Genomic DNA, 19,715 nt, shown 5'->3' on the forward strand with positions numbered 1-19,715 from the left:
TAGGTTAGGACCAGGTTTTGATCTGTTGTTCATAGTGTACTGTGAGTTGTAGCTGAGTCATTGACACCTCACAGCAACAATAGTCAGCATTGCTTGATTTTCAGCTTCAGAAGTACCTAGATTTATAGATTAAATCATGTTTGTCTAGTTTTCTCCGTTTCTGGTTTCAGTTTCCTCTGTCTTAGGCCTATAAATGAGTTTTCTCTTACTCCTCTGCTTTCCAGCTTCCACATTTTTATTGCTATTTTTCTAGTACTTCACCTCCTTGTGAATGCATGTATTTAAAAAAATATCACTGTATTATAGTTTGATTGGGTTGGATGCAAAAATTTTATTATATGTGTGTTTTAAATCTTATATCTAAATATAGAAATTCATTGTTATTTTGAATGATAGATTTTCATGTCATCATGCATTAATATGCATTGTTGTTGTTATGTGCCATCAAGTCGTTTGTGACTCATAGCGACCCTATGTACTAGAGCCCTAAATCCTGCTCTATCCTGTGTTAACCTCATTGTCTCTGGCACACCTACTCCCACTACCCCAATCACTGAATCAATCCATCTCATTGAGGATATTCCTCTCCTGCACTGTCTCTCCACTCTCCCAAACATGATGTCCCTCTCCAACGACCAGTCCCTCCTTGCAACATGCCCAAAGTATGTCAGACAAATCTTCAGAATCCTTGACTCCAAGAAGCAGTTCAGGTTCACATCTCCAGGACAAACCGTTTATTCTCTTAGCAGTCCATGGTATATTCAACACTCTTCTCCAGCACCACAGCTCAAAGGTATCAATTCTCTTTCTCTCATCCGTTGTCACTGAATTTATTTTTAGTTTCCTATACTATTAATGTTTTACTTTGGTGAAATCAAAAACAAAGAACAAACCAACAAGAATTCTTTTAAATATTTAAGTAATTTTTATTAAATTATAAACCTTTTCCTACCCTTAAACATACAAATCTTTTGAGAATAATAGACTTGCATGTAATGAAGAGTGGAATCACTTTACATACCGAGAGTATTGATGTACTTTTGAGCAGATTTCAATTCAGAGGATTGGGGCAATCTTTTGTAGCAACCACTAGATGGTGGCATTGGCCAAGGTCAGCTTGGTTAAGGGAGGCAAGTGAGGTAGTGTTTTGAGATCTCTGTTTTAGAGAGGGTGAAACCAGGTTGCTCCTTGGAGAGGCAAGGATTTTGAAACTCTATCCTACATATTGAGCATTTTTCTATGAGGGACCAGTACCTGCTGAAAGATTGATCATGCTTAGAAGGATACAGGTCAGCACAGAAGAGAAAGACCTTGGATGAGATAATAACTTTGCCAGTGGAGGAAGGTGTGTCAGAGAAGATGAGAGAGGCTCAGGTTAGGGTAAGGTTCAGCTCTATTGTTCATAGGGTTGACCTAAAGGCATCAAACAACAACAATGGTTGAGAACCATCCTATGTTAACAAAGAAGAACCTTTTTTGTATGGTCTTCAAGGCGTTTAGAATGCATTTATTTTGGTTGTTTTAGCTGTTCATTCTACATGTAGAATGGTATCAGTTTTAAAACTGGTGCTTGTTCCAACTATTCTAGAATTTTTGCCTTGAAGGTAAAGCATTATTTAAATGATATGTTTTATTCAGTAGAAATCTTACAAAATTTGCTAGAAGAACTTACTTATGATTAATAATGTTATTAATGAATAGTATTTATAATAATGTTAACTGATTAGCATTATTAATCATCATGTTAATAATTTATGAGGAATAAAATGCTTATATAAATTCAGTTACACTACTCAATTTTTCTTGGTTAAAGGCTAGTATTTTAGTATTTTATATCTAGACATTATAAATTTCTTCTAGAGAGATCATGTAATTATTGAATTGGAGAATAGTTGAGAAACGTTGAAGGGAAAGAAAACAATGCTACTAGCTGGTGGAAGTATAGCCTCAGATTTATAAGCTGAAAATAAGAGAAACATCTCAGGGTTAGGAACACAATTGCTGATATTCTTTTAAAATTAACTCTTACCCCCCATATAAAGCATATTTTCAATGGAAAAAAGAATACTTTTGAAGGCAGTTCTCAATGTTTATTTGGTACCAGTTTCCAACTGGTTATATTCTGCTTCCATCACATATGACTAATGTGAAGTTTATATCAACCTAGATGAGGTCATTGAATGTGTTTAACACAGCCATGACTGAGGTTGACCATTTCAGGCCTTATTCTACAGAAGCTGGTGATCCTATATCTGCAAGGAGAATAATATCATTCTTTGCAATTCAGTGATTGGATTTTCTTCCTTTCTTCTTTTTAATTTTTTTTAAGGATTTATTGGAATATCCTTTATAAGATAGAGCTCTGGTGGCTTACTGGTAAGGAGCTGTACAGTCAACACTAACGTATGCCACTCAAATCCAGCATCTTCCCCACAGGAGAAAGGTGGGAAATCTCCTCCCATGTGATTCACTGGCTCTGAAAACCAACTGGAAAGTCCTCTATGAGTTCATTCCAACTTGATGGCACATAAAAAAAATGACAACAATCCTCTATAAGTGAGAATAATGGGGGGGGGGAAATGAGTTCGAGAAAGAGAAGGCTGGCTATAAACGTTTAGGTTAAGGGTTAAAGTCAGGGTTAGGTGCATGTTAAGAAAAAGTGAGTGCGGAAAGTCAGACCATATAATACATACACGAAGGATTACTGTTGTTGTTATGTGCCATGGAGTCACCTACAACTCATAGCAACGCTATGTGCATCAGGTCTGAACCTTGCCCTATCCTGAGCCAATTTCATTATCTCCAAGAGACCTAATCCCATTTTCTCCGGTCACTGAGTCAATCCATTTCATCCTGGGTCTTCCTATACTGTGCTGTTCCTCTACTCTTCCAAGTATGATGTCCCTCTCCAAAGACTGGTCCCTCCTGGTCTAGTGCTCCAAGTATATGTGATGGAGTTTCAAAATTCTAGCCTCAAAGGATCAGCCTGATTTCATCTTCTCCAGGCAAGGCCTGTTTGTTCTCTTGGCCGTCCATGGTATGTATGATCCACACTCTTCTCCAGCACCACACTTAAAGACATTGATCCTGCTGTCATCCTTAGTCATTGTCAAACTCTGTAATGCATAACAAGTGATTGCAAAGACTATGGCTGTATCAGGCATACCTTAGTCTCCAGGCTGACACTGTTGCTCTTTAGTACTCTAGAGAGGTCCCTGACAGCAGGCTTTCCCAATGCAAGGATTAGTTATTGAAAATACTGAACAAAATTAGTCATATGCAAATTATTAACATCTGATATTTATTTTACCCTTTTCTTGACTTTGCTTCCTTTCTTACATTTATAACATAAATCAAATAGGAATGAAATGTTAATTTTGAGGTTAACTGCCAACAATTAATAAAGTTGACAAGATTAATTGTTCCTAACAAACAGCTTGCCTCCAGAAACTCTTTGAACTTAGAGAAATTATGAAAGTTATACAAGTGTTCAGGTCTTTTGTTCATAGGGTCACTATGAGTTGTCTATGACTTGACAGCACTTAACAACACCACCACCAACAACAACAAAAACGAGAGAGCTCTGTTGGCCTAGTGGATAGAAAGTTATGCTACTAAACCAAAGGTGGGTGATTTTAATCTGCAGCCCTTAGGCCTGTTTTTAATTATTTTTCATCAAACTTTCTCTTTCCTCTAAGTGGTAAAACATTGGTCCACTTGCTGTGCAGAGGTAACTCGTAGTTGCTGTGATGCTAAGCACTGTGATGCTGATCTGGCAAATGTGATAATGGTTACTCATAAACTTGGAGAAACAATGAAAATGATACAAGTGTTCAGGTCCTTCATTTCTAGCGTCTCTATGAGTTGTCTATGACTTGAAGGCACTTAACAACAACAACAAGAACAACAAGTACTTCTTGATAAAACTTAAAGAAATTAGAACAATAGAGAGGGATACAGAACAATATATTTGGCTTCAGGTGGTAATAATGACATGTGATTTATGCAGTTTATTTGAGCAGCATGCAGTTGTGGCTCAAAGTATAAAATTGTGTCCCTGAAATGCCACTATGTTGTCATTATGTGCCATTATTGAGTGCTTAGTTTTCTACAATCTGCATAATAGAATCTACATAATCTACATTATATGATCCTTTGTACAGTCAATAAAATGTAAGTAAATCGTTTTTCTGAGATTCTCTGCGTTCACTCAAGACCTACTCAATGTGAGCAGGGCTATCCCTAGTTCTTTATGTTCTGCTGAATCAAGCTAGAATTGCTGGCAGTTCTCTGTTTTGTACTGTACTGATAGGAGAAAGACTTTCATCTGGCTACATAGGAGAGAAGAATGGGTTTCTAACTCTGCTTTATATCAAATTTAAATTAGCCCTAATTTTTGTACATCAGTAATTTAACTTTCACAAGTATAGGTTGCTTCTCCTTCCTGCATGTACTTGAGTACTGTGGTATGATTGGTACCTCAGTGTCTTTTTGGTGCTACAACAAACTTCAAACTAAGTGTCTTCAGAAACATAAATTTATTAGCTTAAAGTTCAGGGAATCAGAAGTACATGATAATTTTCAAAACAGTTCTAAAGTTATAGTACATGTTGGATGTGGATGTGTTATTTTTGGATGCTTCTAGGGAGAATCTGTCTTTTTTCATTCAAACTTTTCAAGGCCAACTGTACTTCTTGGCTGGAAGATTTTTGTCCATATATGGTTATGGAATGATTCACTCCAACCTCCTCTTCAATTATCAATTCTGACTTTCCTTCCTAAGAAGATTCTCTTGCCCATCTGCATAATATAGGACAATCTTATTATCTCAGCATAATCATGTTTGCAAGTTCCTTTTATGCATATGCTGTTGTTCTTATATCCAGAGTTGGCAATGAATAGCAGCTCTGAACCCTGCCCTATCCTATGATATCTTCACCATTTCTGACACACTTGAGTCCACTGTTACAGTCACTGTGTTAATTCATCTTGTTGAACATCTTCCTATCTTATTTTATCCCAAGCATAATTTCCTCTCAAAGACTAACCCCTCCTAACAACAACATGGTCAAAGTATATGAGACGGAGTTTATAGGATAGCATATTTATAGTTTCAATGATTGGTTTGTGAGGAAAACATTATTTAGTCTTGTATAATCTGTTTGTTTCCCAGCAATTTTCTCTGCCATCATGGAAAATGTAGTTACGCTTCTTTGCAGTGCTACTCACTTAAGTTATTCAGCCTCTAAGATGTTGGATGTTGTTGAGATCTTTTTCTGCTATCATCTCTACCCCTATTCTCTGCTTCATGGATGCATTGTTGTTGTTAGGTGTTGTCGGGTCAAGTACTACTCATAGTGACCCTATGAACAAAAGATTTGAACCCTGTTCTATCCTGTGCCATCTTCACACTTCCTGACACACAAGAGCCCATTGTGGCAGTCATTGCATCAATCCACCTGGTCGATGGTCTTCATCTCCTTCACCAATCCCTCCACCCTTCCTAGCATCATGTCCTTCTCCAAGGAATAGCCCCACCTTGCAACATGCCCAAAGGATATTAGGTGAAGCCTCATCATTTTTGCCCCCAAAGAGAACTCTGGCTGCACACTCTCCAAGACATACTTGTTTGGTTTTTTTGGCAGTCCATAGGATGTTCAGTGCTCTTCTCCAACACCACAGCTCAAAGGCATGGATGCATACTTTCTACAATATTTCACTGGCATTTTGACAGGTGTTAATTTCTGATTTTTTTTGTTGTTGTTGCATCTGTGAAAAAGGAGAATAGATTTGGGGTTTTTTTTCTTTTTAAAAAATATTTTTATATTGATTTGCTTACAAAATTAATATATGTTATAAATTATCATTTAAAACTGGAAATTCTCTTTCTTTTACACAAAAGAATTCTGTGCTACAGAGAAATTTCATGACTTGATCCAGACTGTATAAATAATTAGTGCAAGAATGAGCCTTTCCTTAAAAAACAAATAATTACAGGAATATAAAGATAATACAATTCAAAGTTAAAATAACATATTGGAAGCATCTTAGTTCCTGTAAATAGGATATTTTGGTTTTTTCTTATTTAACAGGTTGTCAGAGTTAACATTTTTCTTATAATTAAAAATATTAATTAATTCATGTCTTGGAATTATTATGAAAGTTAATGATAAAAATGTTCTTCTGAAAGATTTATAGTACAAACATACCAATTGCGATTTAATGGACTCTAGTGAAGTTTTATCAAAGTTCATTTGTAAATAGTATCAGAAAAATATGATATATACTTGGAAAAGAAGTAACAAAAAGTCAAATTTATTATTAGGATATTACTCTGGTGGCCCAGTGACAATAGCTGCACTGAAATCTTGAAGGCATGGTTCAAACCCACCAGATCCTCAGTGGGAGAAGTGTGAGCAGTGTCCTCCCCTGTGATTAACTGCCTCTGAAAACCCACTGGAGGGCCAACTATGGGTCAGTTTTAACCCTACAGTACACAACAACATGGTTTAGAAAACGTCCTCAATTGATTCAAATTTTTATTCCAAAATATAGTAAATAAATGAAAATTCCCTTGAAGGAAATAAAGTTATTAAAAACCAATGAACTATTTCTAGGCATCTGTTCATTTTGGTATGTGCTAAAATAAAATTTCCAGGTGGACAATGTGATTATAATTGATATAGTATATAGAATTTTGCTCTAAAAATGCTATCTAGAGTTCTCCTTTATAGTCTTCCTTTTAATCTTTCTAGAAACTAAGGAAAATGCAAGATTTTATGCTTGGGATTTGAGAAATAGAAGCAAACATAAAGGAAAACCACAATGGAAATCTGTTGTCATTGAGTTGATTCTGACTCATAGAGACCAAATAAGACAGAAAAGAACTGCTTCAAAAGTTCCCAAGGCTATAAATCTTTGCTGAAGTAGACTGCCGTATATTTCTGCTATACAGTGGCTGATGAGTTTGAACCACCTAAGTTCTAATAAGCAAGCAAGCTCTTTAGCCACTGCACAGCCACTGTTCCTCAACATAGAAGTAGCTTTTACATTTGAAGAAGGAAGGATGTGTTTGTATGTGAGAGACAAAGAGAAGATGTATTCATTTTGAAAATATTTATTTTAAATAAAATAGTTAATTAGCCTTTTACTAAACTAAACTTCTTTTTGAAAGTTTGCATCATTAGCTTAATAATTGATAATGATTCATCGTCAAAGAAGGGTCCTTTGCTTTATCTATTCCTTCTGTGATAGACATTCTCACATTCTAGAAACTCTTGTTTTTCTGACTTAAATTGCCATAGTTCATAGTAGAAATGATCACTGATTGTGGAAAAGAAGGATAGCAAGGTCATATGGGGTAAAAGAGAGGTGCTTTCCAAGCTGACAGTTATTTATGTCACTTGCTCAATAGCTATCGCATGGCTCTTAGAAAATAGACATAGATTATCACTAGTGAGCTAACTACTCTCAGATTACAGAAAGGATTAGAGCTAAAAATGACCATCGGATTAAAATATACTTGTCTTTTGTTTATAAACACTCTGCTTTTTATGTAGTTATTAAAATACAGTAAATAATTTTTTAACTAATACTTGAGAAGAGTTGAATACCAATATGTTGAAAGAAGAAGTAAAGGAACTTTTCCAAAATTGTCTTGTTTTTTGTTGTTGTGTGTTTCTCTTGTTTTTGTTTATTTTTACCTAAAGTCCCTGTATAGACAAAGAGACATAGTTGTTTTGATTTCTTATGGAAACACACATGATGGAATTGCACTAAGCAGAGAAGATGAGTAGATCTGAGTCCGTACATATTTGAAGCTTTTAAAGACACATTTGTTTCTGGTTTAGGAGGAAAGCCATTAAGTCAAGGACAAAAAAAATATTCCCGACTTTAAACTTCCCAAGCTTGCACTGAGACTAACTCTTCTTTGATATACTTTGTATAGTGGTTTTAGTATGCTTATATGTGAGCAGTATCATTGGCGAAAATGTTTTATCTTCACACATTTTGAAAGGAGTTCAAGTCTGTCAGATTGTGTAATAGTTTCTCTTTCTTATTTCTACCTGTCTCCAGTGGTTCTGACTCCTGATGAATTGATTGATGCTATTTGTGTTGTCATATTCTATTAAGTCTACCATAACTCATAGGAACCCTCTGAACCTGGTCCTTTCCTGTGCCATCCTCACAATCTCCACTATGCTCAAGCCTGTGGGTGCAGTCACTGTGTCAGTTCATCTCATTGAGTGTCTTCCTCTATTCTTCTGACACTCTCCCCTTCTCAGCATGATATCTTTTTCCAAGGACTGACCTATCCTGAAGACATGCGACAGTTTGTGAGAAAAAGCTCCATTACCCATTAAATCTATATCACTCTGGTAGCTTTTCTTATAAGAAATCTGTATTTTATTTTGTACTGATTTCCATGCAAAGTTCATAAAGTTCATATGCACTGTTTTTCACACCAGACAAAAAAGGGGAACTATGGTTTTTGATCTTTGGCAGTAGATGGGATGTTCAGTATTACTTGCCAAAATCATGACTCATAAATATAAATTCTTTTAAGGATTTCTTATCCATTATTGTCTAACTTTCAGTTGCATATAAAACAACTGAAAACACCGTGACCAGAATCAAATTTATCTTGCTTTTAACATTTTTTAAATAAAATTTTATTTTAGAGAAGTTAGATTTTCATTCATTCATTGTTGCACATTTTACTCCCCTCTTCCCTTGCCCCTCTTCATTTATTTGTTGCACAATTATCTACCTCCCTCCCAGTCCTCTTTGCAATGGTATACCTCTTATTCTGAGCTGCTGTTGTATGTATAATATACCTAACCATATATTCCTTTAGAAAATTCTTTCTTTCATCTTTATTCATTTATTTCATACAATGGTCATTATCTTTCTACTTTTTGTACTTAGCATCCTGGCTCTTTAGCACTTTAAGAAGTCCTTGACAGGACTAAAACAAAAAGATGCAACATATCTTTTGGTTTTTTCACCATTTTTACTATGAGTGTTGACTATGGATCCAAGTAAAATGAAATCATTGACAACCTTTGAATTAGTACATAGGGGTACTATGAGTCACAGGTGACCCGATGACACATAACAACAATCATGATGTTGCTTGTTGGTCCAGGGGTGACAATTTTTGTCTCCTTGATGATGTAATGTACTCTTAATTGAAGACTTGAAGTCTTTGATCTTCTGTAGCAAGTGGTTCAGGTCCTTTTCATTTTCAGTAAGCAAGATTGAGTCATCTGCATAGAGTGTGTTGTTAACTCTTCTTCCAATCCTGAAGCTACATTCTTCTTTATAAAGTCTAACTTCTCAAATTATTTGCTTAGTATACAGATTGAATAGGTATGAACAAAGGATGCTTACCACGACACACACTTTCTTGATTTTAAACAAATTCCCTTGTTCTATCCATTTAACTGTTTCTTGTTCTATGTATAGGTTTCACATGAACACTATTAGGTGTTCTTGGATTCCTATTCTTCTCAATGTTATCTACAATTTATTATTAGATGTACAATGTAATTTATTATTATATATACAATGTAATGTCTTTGAATAGTCAACAACATGCAGATTGATGTGATTAGCATAAAAATTGACAAATCATATTTTATGGGCAGTCTCCTCCTATGTGATTAACTGTCTCTGAAAACTTGCCAGATGGGTTAGTTCTGACTCAACAGAACACAACAATGACAACACATTTTCAGACTGTCCTTGATCGTGCTTTTAGTATCTAAGATGTACCAAATGATTATCATGTACCATGCATTCTTCTAAGATCTCTATTTCTCATGACACTCTTATAAAATATGTACTTGTATTGTTGTTATGTGCTGTCAAGTTGCATATGACCCAGAGCAAGCCTATGAACAACCAACCTGAACTTGCTCTATCTTGTGCCATCTTCATCAGCTCTGAGGTACTAGTGTCAATACTACAGTGTCAATCCATTTCATTGGGAGAGTCTTCCTCTCCTTTGCTGACCCTCTATCTTTCCAAGCATGACATCCCTTTCTAAGGAATTACCTCACCTAACTACATGACCAAAGTGTGAAAGACCAAGGTCTATCAGCCTTGTCTCCAAAGGGGCACTCTGGTTGCATCTTTTCCAACACATGTCTCCTTGGGTCTTTTGGGTTTTTTTGTTGTTGTTGTTTTTGGTTTTATTTTGCTTGGGGTTTTTTGTTGGTTTTTTTTTTTTTTTTTAGTCCATGAGATATTCATTACTCTTGTATAGTGCCCATTTAACAGATATGAAATTGAGATAAATGAAGTTTATTAACTTACTACAAGTCACATAGTTTAGTTGTGTCCAAGATCAGGTTTGAATATATTCATTCTATCTCCAAGAAACTTTCTTTTGATGGCTATCCATATTGCGTTGCTAAAGATAGATGAACTATATGTTTTATAAAATACCCTATGATTGTGTAACACTTTATTAGATATACTTTTTGGAAAGATCTTGTGATTTCTTAACTCCATCCATGTCCTTGTGCTTTTCTTTTTGCTCAGTATGTCTTCTTTTATACAACAACTTATTGTCACCCAGTAGATTTTTGGAAGCTCTAAACTGCATATGAAGAGATTGCCCATCTTTCTTCCTCAAAGCAGCTAGTAGAGTCCAATTAGCAGATAAGTGGCAGGAATAAGCTGATTTTAAACTGGTTGGAATGTCAGGCACCATGAGAATAGAAGCAATCTCTGCCCTCTAGGCTACCCAGGATTACTGAAATAATCCTGGCCTTGAATTTTGGAACAATTCGTCTCTCCTCTCATTCATAGAAATGGATAGGCAACTTTTGCAGTCAGCGAAATTATGAATTTATTCTCCTTTCCAATTTATTCTAAATGTTAACATTCATTAAATTGTGTTTTTTTAGTTAAAATATTATCAGTTCAGAACTTATGAGAATAAAAGAGAAGAAATACATGCATAAGGAGAAAAAGGAGGTCTGGATGAAAAACCAGTGATGAAAAGAATGGGAGTACTTTGTGGAGGGAGTTACAGTAGGAACAGCCATGAAGAAAGGATGGTGAGATACCAAATGACTGAAGAAGTGATTAGCATAGAGCATCACCAATAGTGTTATGAAGGAGTTTCCTAGTCCTAGAGGATATTGTAATTTATGTACATGAGAAAATGCTGTTGAGAACAACCAGGGAACTTTTGTGGTTTGAATGAAGACCATTTTAAAACTTTGTGACTTGCCATTAAGGATTGAATTTAAGAATTTTTGAAATGGACTGCTGGTGGGATGACAACTAGTCAAACCAGCAGACCTGCTTTTTTTCAGTAGACACATGAAAATATTCACAGAGAATCCAAGCACAAACAACTTGAGAAAACGAAAATTTCAGGGAACTAATGAAAGCAAGATCAGGGAGGAAAAAGAATACTCTGGTGAGGACTTGGCAATCACATGAAGGTGGCTTAGCAGAACTCAGATCCCACAAAAAAGAGAAAGAAAAACTTACTGCCATATAGTTGACCAGTGCAGATTAAAGAAGACCTCTTCTCCCCACTCCCTCTCCCCGACCTCTGACCCATTGAATGAATGTCTAAGTGGACCTGAATTGATGAGACCCTGGAGGAGACATCCTCTAGGAGGCCAAAACCTAGGAAAGGAGTCCTCCCTCCTAATGACAAGCACAGAAGCATTGTATTGAGGAAGATGGAGAAACAGCTCAGCATGACAAAACTTTCTTGAATTAGTTCATATGGGAAAGGGTAACACATGTAGAAGGTGGGAACCTGTATATATAGATTCCCATAGAAAAAAACCAGCCCTATACGTAAAAACCACACCCACTGAGATCACCAGAGACTTATATGTTAGTATAGAAAGTCTTCAAACCATGATTTCATGGAACAATCGGTAGATACTTACTGACTGGCTTTGAGAGCCCAGGACACATTCAGTGCCAAGAGTAGGTTCCTGGGTACTTGTCCTGTGGACCTAAGCTACAGCTCACTACAGCCCCGGAACTTTAAGCTTGCAAATGTGTACCTTGTGGCTACATTTTAAAGGCATACAAGGATTACCTAGAGGTAGACGAGCTCCAAAATAAGTCCCTGATTCAAAAGGAGTCCAAGTTTTAGTAGTTTAGGACAAAGACTCAAAGATTCCCTCTACCAAGAGAAAAAAGAAAAAAGACAGAACCTCAATAATCCTGCTGATGAGTAGGCTTGAGCACCTTCCTCACAGTGGACCCTACAACATGTCAAACTAGAGTGTCCATATATTCCAATAAAATAAGATTCAGCATGTATACCAAGCAGTTTCCTCATACTAAAACCAGGTAAAGGTATGACTGAAAAAGAAAACTATAAAATAGTATCTTTCATAGACATAGATGCAAAATTACTTAGCCAAATCCTAGTGAATAGAGTCTATAGTTTATCAAAGTATAATTCATCATTAAAAAGTGGAATTTATAATAGGCACACAGGATGGCTCAACATAAGAAAAACAATGTAACTGATCACATCAAGAATTCAAAAGACAAGGGAATTATGAACATTTCAATTGACAGAAAAGCTTTTTAACAAATCCAACACACCTCACTGATTAAAATGCTCAAGAAAACAGCAATTCAGGGAATTGTCTCAGTTTAATAAAAAGTGTCTAGGCAAAACCACAAGCCAACATCACCCTCAAAAATAATAAAGTCATCTCCCTTGCAAACAAAGACTAGGTAATGATGCCTACTATCAACATTTGTTGTTGTTGATTGCCTTCGAGTCAAGCATGACTCATAGTGACCCAATGAACAAAAGGCCTGAAGCCGTTCTCCAACTATCAACATTTATCAAAGTTCATAGAGTTTCTGGAGACATGTTGTTTAGGAAGTGATACCATTCCAGCTTCCAACCTATCACCACTACTATTCAATATTTAATTTTATTTTTACAATAAGGCAGAAGAAGGAAAGAGATACCTATATTGACAAGGAAGGAGTAAAACGATATGTGTAGATGATGTGATAATGTACATAAAAAACCCCTAAAAACTGAACAAAAAAAGAAATGCTAGGCATAAGTAGATCAACTCAGTGGACTAACAAGATACATAAATCAACATGAAGCAATCAGTTGGATTTCTCTATTGCAATAAAGACTGAAAAGGAAATAAAAACAATATCAAATATGATAGCCAACTATAAGATAAAATATTTGAGAACAAACCTAGCTAGAGACACAAAAGATTTATATAAATTAAACTGCAAAACACTACTACAAGAAGCAAAAGAGACCTAGAAAAAGGAAGAACATACCATAAGGATAGGAAGACTCATCACTGTGACAATGGCATTCCTACCAAAAACAATCTACAGGTTCAACGGAGTTCCAATACAGATATTTATACCATTCTTCAAGAAGCTACTGCATTGAAACAGATGAGTGAGAGAACTGTTTGAAAGGGATATATGATTAGGTATTATTGTCATGATAGTAGTCCAGAATTAAGGCTGCACAGAAGAGTGGACTTGGGTGGGGGGGATTGTTTAACAATGAAAGAATTTTTCTTTTACTTTTCAAAAAGAAGAGTGAATTGGGGGGGCAGGGAGAAAAGTGCAACAATGAATGACTGGAAACCCTAAGTCTCTGTAAACTTTGATTAAAATTTTTTTAAAAAAGAAAAGGTAATTTCAAATTTTGTTTAGAAAAGAAAAAGACCTTGAATAAGCACAACTCTACTGTAAAATAATTATAAAAGAACAAAGAATTACCATACTCCCTGATCTCAAAAAATAGCCATAAGTAATCAAAACAGCCTGATACTGGTACAACAGTACACACACAGAGCATCAAAACTGCAATATATCAGAATTTTGTAAACAAATGGAGGAGAGGAGGACGAAATGGAGAAAAAGGAAGAGGAGGAGGAGGAAAAGGAGAAAAAAGAAGAGGAGGAGGAGCAGGAAGAAAAGGAAGAGGAGGAAGAGGAGAAAAAGGAAGATGAGGAGGAGGAGAAAAAGGAAGAGGAGGAGGAGGAAGAGGAGGAGAAGGAAAAGGAAAAGCAAGAGGAAGGGGAGGAGGAAAAAGAGGAGAAGAAGAAGAAGAAAGAACCCAGAAATCAACTCATTTTCCTATAGTGAACTGATACTTGACAAGGAGAAGAAATCTATTAAGTGGGGAAAAACAGTTTCTTTAGCAAATGGTGCTTGCAAAACTGAACATCTACCTGCATAGCTTGTTCAGCTCCACAACCAACACTCTTAGCAACAGCAGTCAGGAAATCAAAAGATGGATTGCATTGGGAAAGTCTGCTGTCAGGGACCTCTCCAGAGTCCTGAAAAGCAATGAGGTTAGTCTACAGAGTAAGATGTGCCTAATTCGGGCCATGTTGTTCATAATTACTTGCTATACATCAGAGAACTGGACAGTGACTAAACATGGCAGAAGAAAAATCGATTCCTTCAAGTTGTGGTACCGGAGAAGAGTCTTGAACATACCATGGACCCACCAAGAAAACAAATAGGTGAAACCAAGTTTCTCCTTGGAGGCTAAGATTTTGATGCTCTGTCTCACATACTTAGGGCATGTGGCCAGGAGAGACTGGTCCTTGGAGAAGGACATCATGCTCAGAAGGGTGGAGGACAGTGCAGAAGAGGAATACCTCAGATTAGATGGATTGATACTGTAACTGTATTAATCTTGGCAATGGGATTGATGTGTCTGAATTAGTAAAACCGGCTCAGGACAGGGCAGGGTTCAGAGCTGCTGCACATAGCAATGGGTCACAGACAATTAGACAGCACATAACAACAACCTGTATAAAACTTAAACAAGTTCCACATCTCATACCATACACCAAAACCAACTCAATGTGGACAAGGGACACAGCAGAAAACGTGAAAACTATTAAGATAATCATAGGAAAAAAGAACACTTTTTTTGTTATTATAATGAAAGTTTTCATAAAGGATGGATTTTCATTCATTTATTGATGCACATTTCTCCCACTCCCTTTCCATTCTCCCTTACCCATTCACTTTGCAATGAACTACTTTTTCAACATTGTTATTTGTCATACATATGATGCCCAGTCAGACATTCTTTATGTATAACCCTTTCCTTCATTTGTTCTAGTTCTGTGAGCATCCATTCCTTTCCTGTACACCATCCTATGTTTATCCTATTCTGTAACAGCAGTATTACAAAATTTGTCCATTTGTGACTGAGATAGTTCATTCAGCATAATATCTTCTAGACTCACCCATATTGTCTAGTGTTTTACAAGTTCATTGTTTTTCAGTGCTGTGTAATATTCCTTTGAGTGAATGTACCAAAGTTTTTCCTAACCATTTGTTTGTTGATGGGCAGTTGGGCTTCTTCTATCTCTTCACCATTGTGAATAACACAGCAATGAATATAACTGTTTGCATCACAGCTCTGGTTTCTTAGGGACATATTTCCAGTAGTAGGATATCTTGGTCAAATGATATTTCTATTTCCAGTTTTTGTAGGAAGCATCAGATTGCCTTTCATAGTGGTTGTATCATTTTAGCTTCCTACCTTCAGTAAATGACAGATCCAATCTTCGCATCCTCACCAGGATTTTTTGTTTGCTGTCCTGTTGAATTTTGCTATTGTTTCTGGAGTGAAATAATATCTCATTGTTAGTTTGATTTTCATCTCTCTGATAGCTAGAGATTTTTAACATTTCTTCATGCTCTTGTTAGCGATCGGAATTTCTTCTTTAATAAGTGTCTACTGATATCTTGTGTCTATTTTATGATTGGGTTGTTTGTCTTTTTCTTGTTGAAATGCTGAGGTGGTTGTTGTATCATTGAGTTAGAACCTACTCATAACTGACCCTCAGGCAGGTTTTCAAAGGCAGTTAATGGCTCAGGAAGAGATTACTCCTCGTTCTCTTACAGAGCAGCTGGTGAACTCAAATCACATTATCAAAATAATAATAAAAAAATCACAGCATGGCTTCTTGCCACTAGGTGACAAGAGCTCCTTTATCAGATATGTCACTGCCAAGTATTTTTTTCCCCCAACCTGTGAGTTTCTGTTTTCCTTTGTTGGAGAAATCTTTTTATTTGATTTTTAGAAGGTCCCCGTCAACTATTTTATCCTCTCCTGACTATAGATTTTTTCATTAATACTTGAAAATCTGTCATGTCATAGATTAGGGCTTCTAAAATTGTGGTTTTTCTCTGATTAATTTTATAGTCTTTGGTTTTACTCCTAGACCACTTGTTAAGTTGTTTTTGTGTATGGTGTAAGGTGTGAGTCATGCTTAAGTTTTCTGCAGCCGGTTTTCCAATTTTGCCAACACCATTTATTAAAGAACTACCATTTCCCCACTGAATTGATTTTATCTTCTTGTAAAAAACCAATTGACTATGTTGTTGTTGTTGCTATGTGCTGTCAAGTGGCTTGCAACTCATAGCAACCCTACGTATAACAGCCTTAAAGCCTGCTCTAGCTTGTGCCAATCTTATTGTCACCAACATGCCCATCCTCATTAACCCAATGACTGAATCAATCCACCTCATAGAGGGTCTTCCTCTCCTGTGCAGTCCTTCCATCCTCCCAAGCATGACGTCCCTCTCCAAGGACTGGTGCCTGCTTGCAACATGTCCAAAGTATATCAAATGAAGGTTCAAAATCCTTGCCTCCAAGGAGCAGCCTAGCTTCACCCTCTCCAGGAAGAACTTCTTTGTTCTCCTAGCTGTCCATGGTATATTCAGTATTCTTCTCCAGCACCACAGCTCAAAGGTATCCTTCTATCTTCCCTTGTCATTGTCCAGTTCTCTGATTCATAGCAAGTGATTGCAAAAACCATGGCATGTAACAGGCACACCTTAGTTTCCAGACTGACATCGTTGCTCCTCATGACCTTGGAGAGGTCTCTGACAGCAGATTTTCCCAGTGAAATTTTTCTTTTAATTTCCTGTCTGCTGGTACCAAGAGTGTTGATTGTAGAGCCAAGCAAACTGAATCTGTCCACAATCTCAATCTCTTCATTGTCTATCATGATGCTGCCAAGTGGCCCAGTAGTAAGAATCTTTGTTTTCTTGATATTGAGCTTCAATCCATATTGGAGGCTGCAGTCCTTGACCCTCTGCAGCAAGCACATCAGGTCCTCCTCAGTTTCAGTAAGCAGGGTTGTATCATCTGTATAACACAGATTGTTGATGAGTCTACCTCTGATTCTGATGCCACACTTCTCCTCATAGAGCCCAGCCTCCCGGATAATGTGTTCTGCATATATATTGAAAAGATATGGAGATAGAACACATCCTTGACACACACTCTTCCCAATTTTGAACCATGCAGTGTTTCTTCGCTCTATTCTGACAATTATCTCCTGGTCCAAGTATAAGTTTCGCATAAAGCACAATTAAGTGTTCTGGGATTCCCATTCTTCTAGTTAGATGAATTTATTTCTGGGTTTTCAATTCTATTCCATTGATGTATGTGATCTGTTATTGTATCAGTACCATGCCATCTTGACCACTTTGGCTCTGTAGTAGGGTTTGAAATCACGGAGTATGGTGTCTCATACTATGTTTCTGTTTTTCGGTTATACCTTGCTTATTTGAAGTCTCTTTACATTACAAAAAAAATGACAATTGCCTTTTCCATCCTTTTTTAAAAATAGTAATGACTTTGTTATTCAGTATTTTAAAAATATACCCATTTTTTTGAAATTGCAAATACATCTCCATTGTAATAATAGAATTTCTACTTTGAAGGAAACAATACCACTTGTTGCGGGTGGCTTACATTTATCCATAGGTTTGTTTTTAAGAAAAGGTGACTTAAAATTAAGTGTCATGATCTCTTAGTTGTTTCTAAATTTTGTCTATTAAGGATGTTTTGGAGAGTTCAATTTAAACATCTTTTACTTTTATCGCTGATGTTCTCCAAAAACAGGTAGAAGTACTCCTTAATAAGCAGAACTAGGAAATGGTGGATGACTATGTCCAGGTCATCATATAGACCCCTTTGAAAGTCTCATTCCATCTCATGAAATAAGTATAAAAAATTAACAACTTTAAGTGTTTTTGTTTAGGGTTTCTGTGGTTTAGGAGCATCCAAAATTTCTTCATAGTCTGCACTCTTTCCCTTTTCCCAGTGATCAACTGCGATCATTTTATTTTCAGGACAATCTTTCTGATAATGTAACACAGAGCCACAAAGTCAAAAGCCACCACCCTCAGAATAGACTCCTTTGGGATTATCATGACAAGATCAGGACAGGTGCCCCATTTTTCTGCAAATAAAACATTTTGCAAAAGGAAATTTCCCAAGAGCTAGTCCTTTTTAGCCCTGAACTTGAATATTTCGTGCTCTGTGGAGTCACACAGATAACGTATTCCAGTGCCCATATCCTCAAGGCCTATTGCATGTCCTGGTTTTCTACAGTGGAACCATACCATTGCATTTTCTTTTCTGCCTTTTTAATCTTCTCCCTTTTTTGTCGACTGTCTTTCTTCAAAGCAACTGTAATTTCTTCTCTCACATGTTGGCTGTCTGTTGCGATTATTTCCCCATTGTGAACCATCTGTGAATTCTGTCGTAAGTATTCCATGTACCCATTCACATCTTCATTAAGAACTCCCTTTTCTTCTTTTTTCTTTTTGTGCTTTACTTGGAGAATGTCATTTTTAAGGGGAAGCCTATTGCTGTCATGATGTTTTACCCTTTGGCTGGCTCTGACCTGTTCCTTCAGAAAATCCCTTCTTCATATCCTCCCATGATAACACAGCAAAGGGTTTCTTGTTTGTGGTAGTTACTTGTGTCCACCTGGTTATGGTTTAATCAGATAATGCTTATAAATCTGTTTTGACTGACATCTCAGCCTAAACAATTTCTGTAGCGGATTTGTCATAGTATATACGGTTATTATGTTCTTTGACTTGAAGTTTGTTGTTACAACTCTTCTTGGCGGATTTGGAAAGAAAAATTAAGTGTTTAAAGCCACGTAATAACAGGACTTGATGCTGAGCACTGACTGTCACAGGAGGAATGGTGGTGTTCAAAAGGAAGTGCATTTTCCTTTCCCATTCTCAACTGGTTCTCAGGGCAGATGGCGAATTCCAACACCCCCTACCACCACCACACTCACACCACTGGAAGGCCCAGGGAAACTCCACAGCCCTTTTCTCTGCCCTCCCAGCTTCTCACAGCCAGTACAGAAAAGCCTCAGAGTGACCCTACAGCCTTGTGCACTGTGTGCCCACCCCGCCATACCACACACAGCTTCTTACTGCCTGCCTTTTCCATCTTGTTGAAGAATGGAATTAGTATTTATAGTGGGGTTGCATTAACTTGTAGAGATTGCTTTTGGTAGAATTATCATTTTCATACTATTGAGTCTTCCTATCCATGTATATTATATATCTTTCCATTTTTCTAGGTTTCTTTGTGTATCTTGCAGTAATGTTTTATACTTTTCTTTCTATAGGTTGTTTTGTCTTTAATTAGATTTGTTACAAGGCATTTACGTGCTCCTTCTTTAAGTCCTCTTTATTGTTGTTCTTGTTGTTAGGTGCCATCAAGTCACCTGCGTCTTATAGCCACCCTATGCATAACAGCCCTAAACCCTACTCTATTCTGTGCTAAACTCACTGCTCTGATACACCTACCCCTATTACCCCAGTCACTGAATCAAGCCATTTCATAGAGGGTCTTCCTCTCCTGTGCTGTTCCCCCA

General features: G+C 36.7%; 1 pseudogene; it reads right to left on the reverse strand.

The window, feature by feature from the left end:
• Positions 1–18,013: 18,013 nt before the first annotated feature.
• LOC102863108 lies at positions 18,014–18,813 on the reverse strand (annotated as a pseudogene).
• Positions 18,814–19,715: the final 902 nt, after the last annotated feature.

Source organism: Elephantulus edwardii, unplaced genomic scaffold (genome assembly GCF_000299155.1).
Source record: "Elephantulus edwardii isolate Elephantulus edwardi_28Jun2011 unplaced genomic scaffold, EleEdw1.0 scaffold00084, whole genome shotgun sequence".
Classification (NCBI taxonomy): Eukaryota; Metazoa; Chordata; class Mammalia; order Macroscelidea; family Macroscelididae; genus Elephantulus; species Elephantulus edwardii.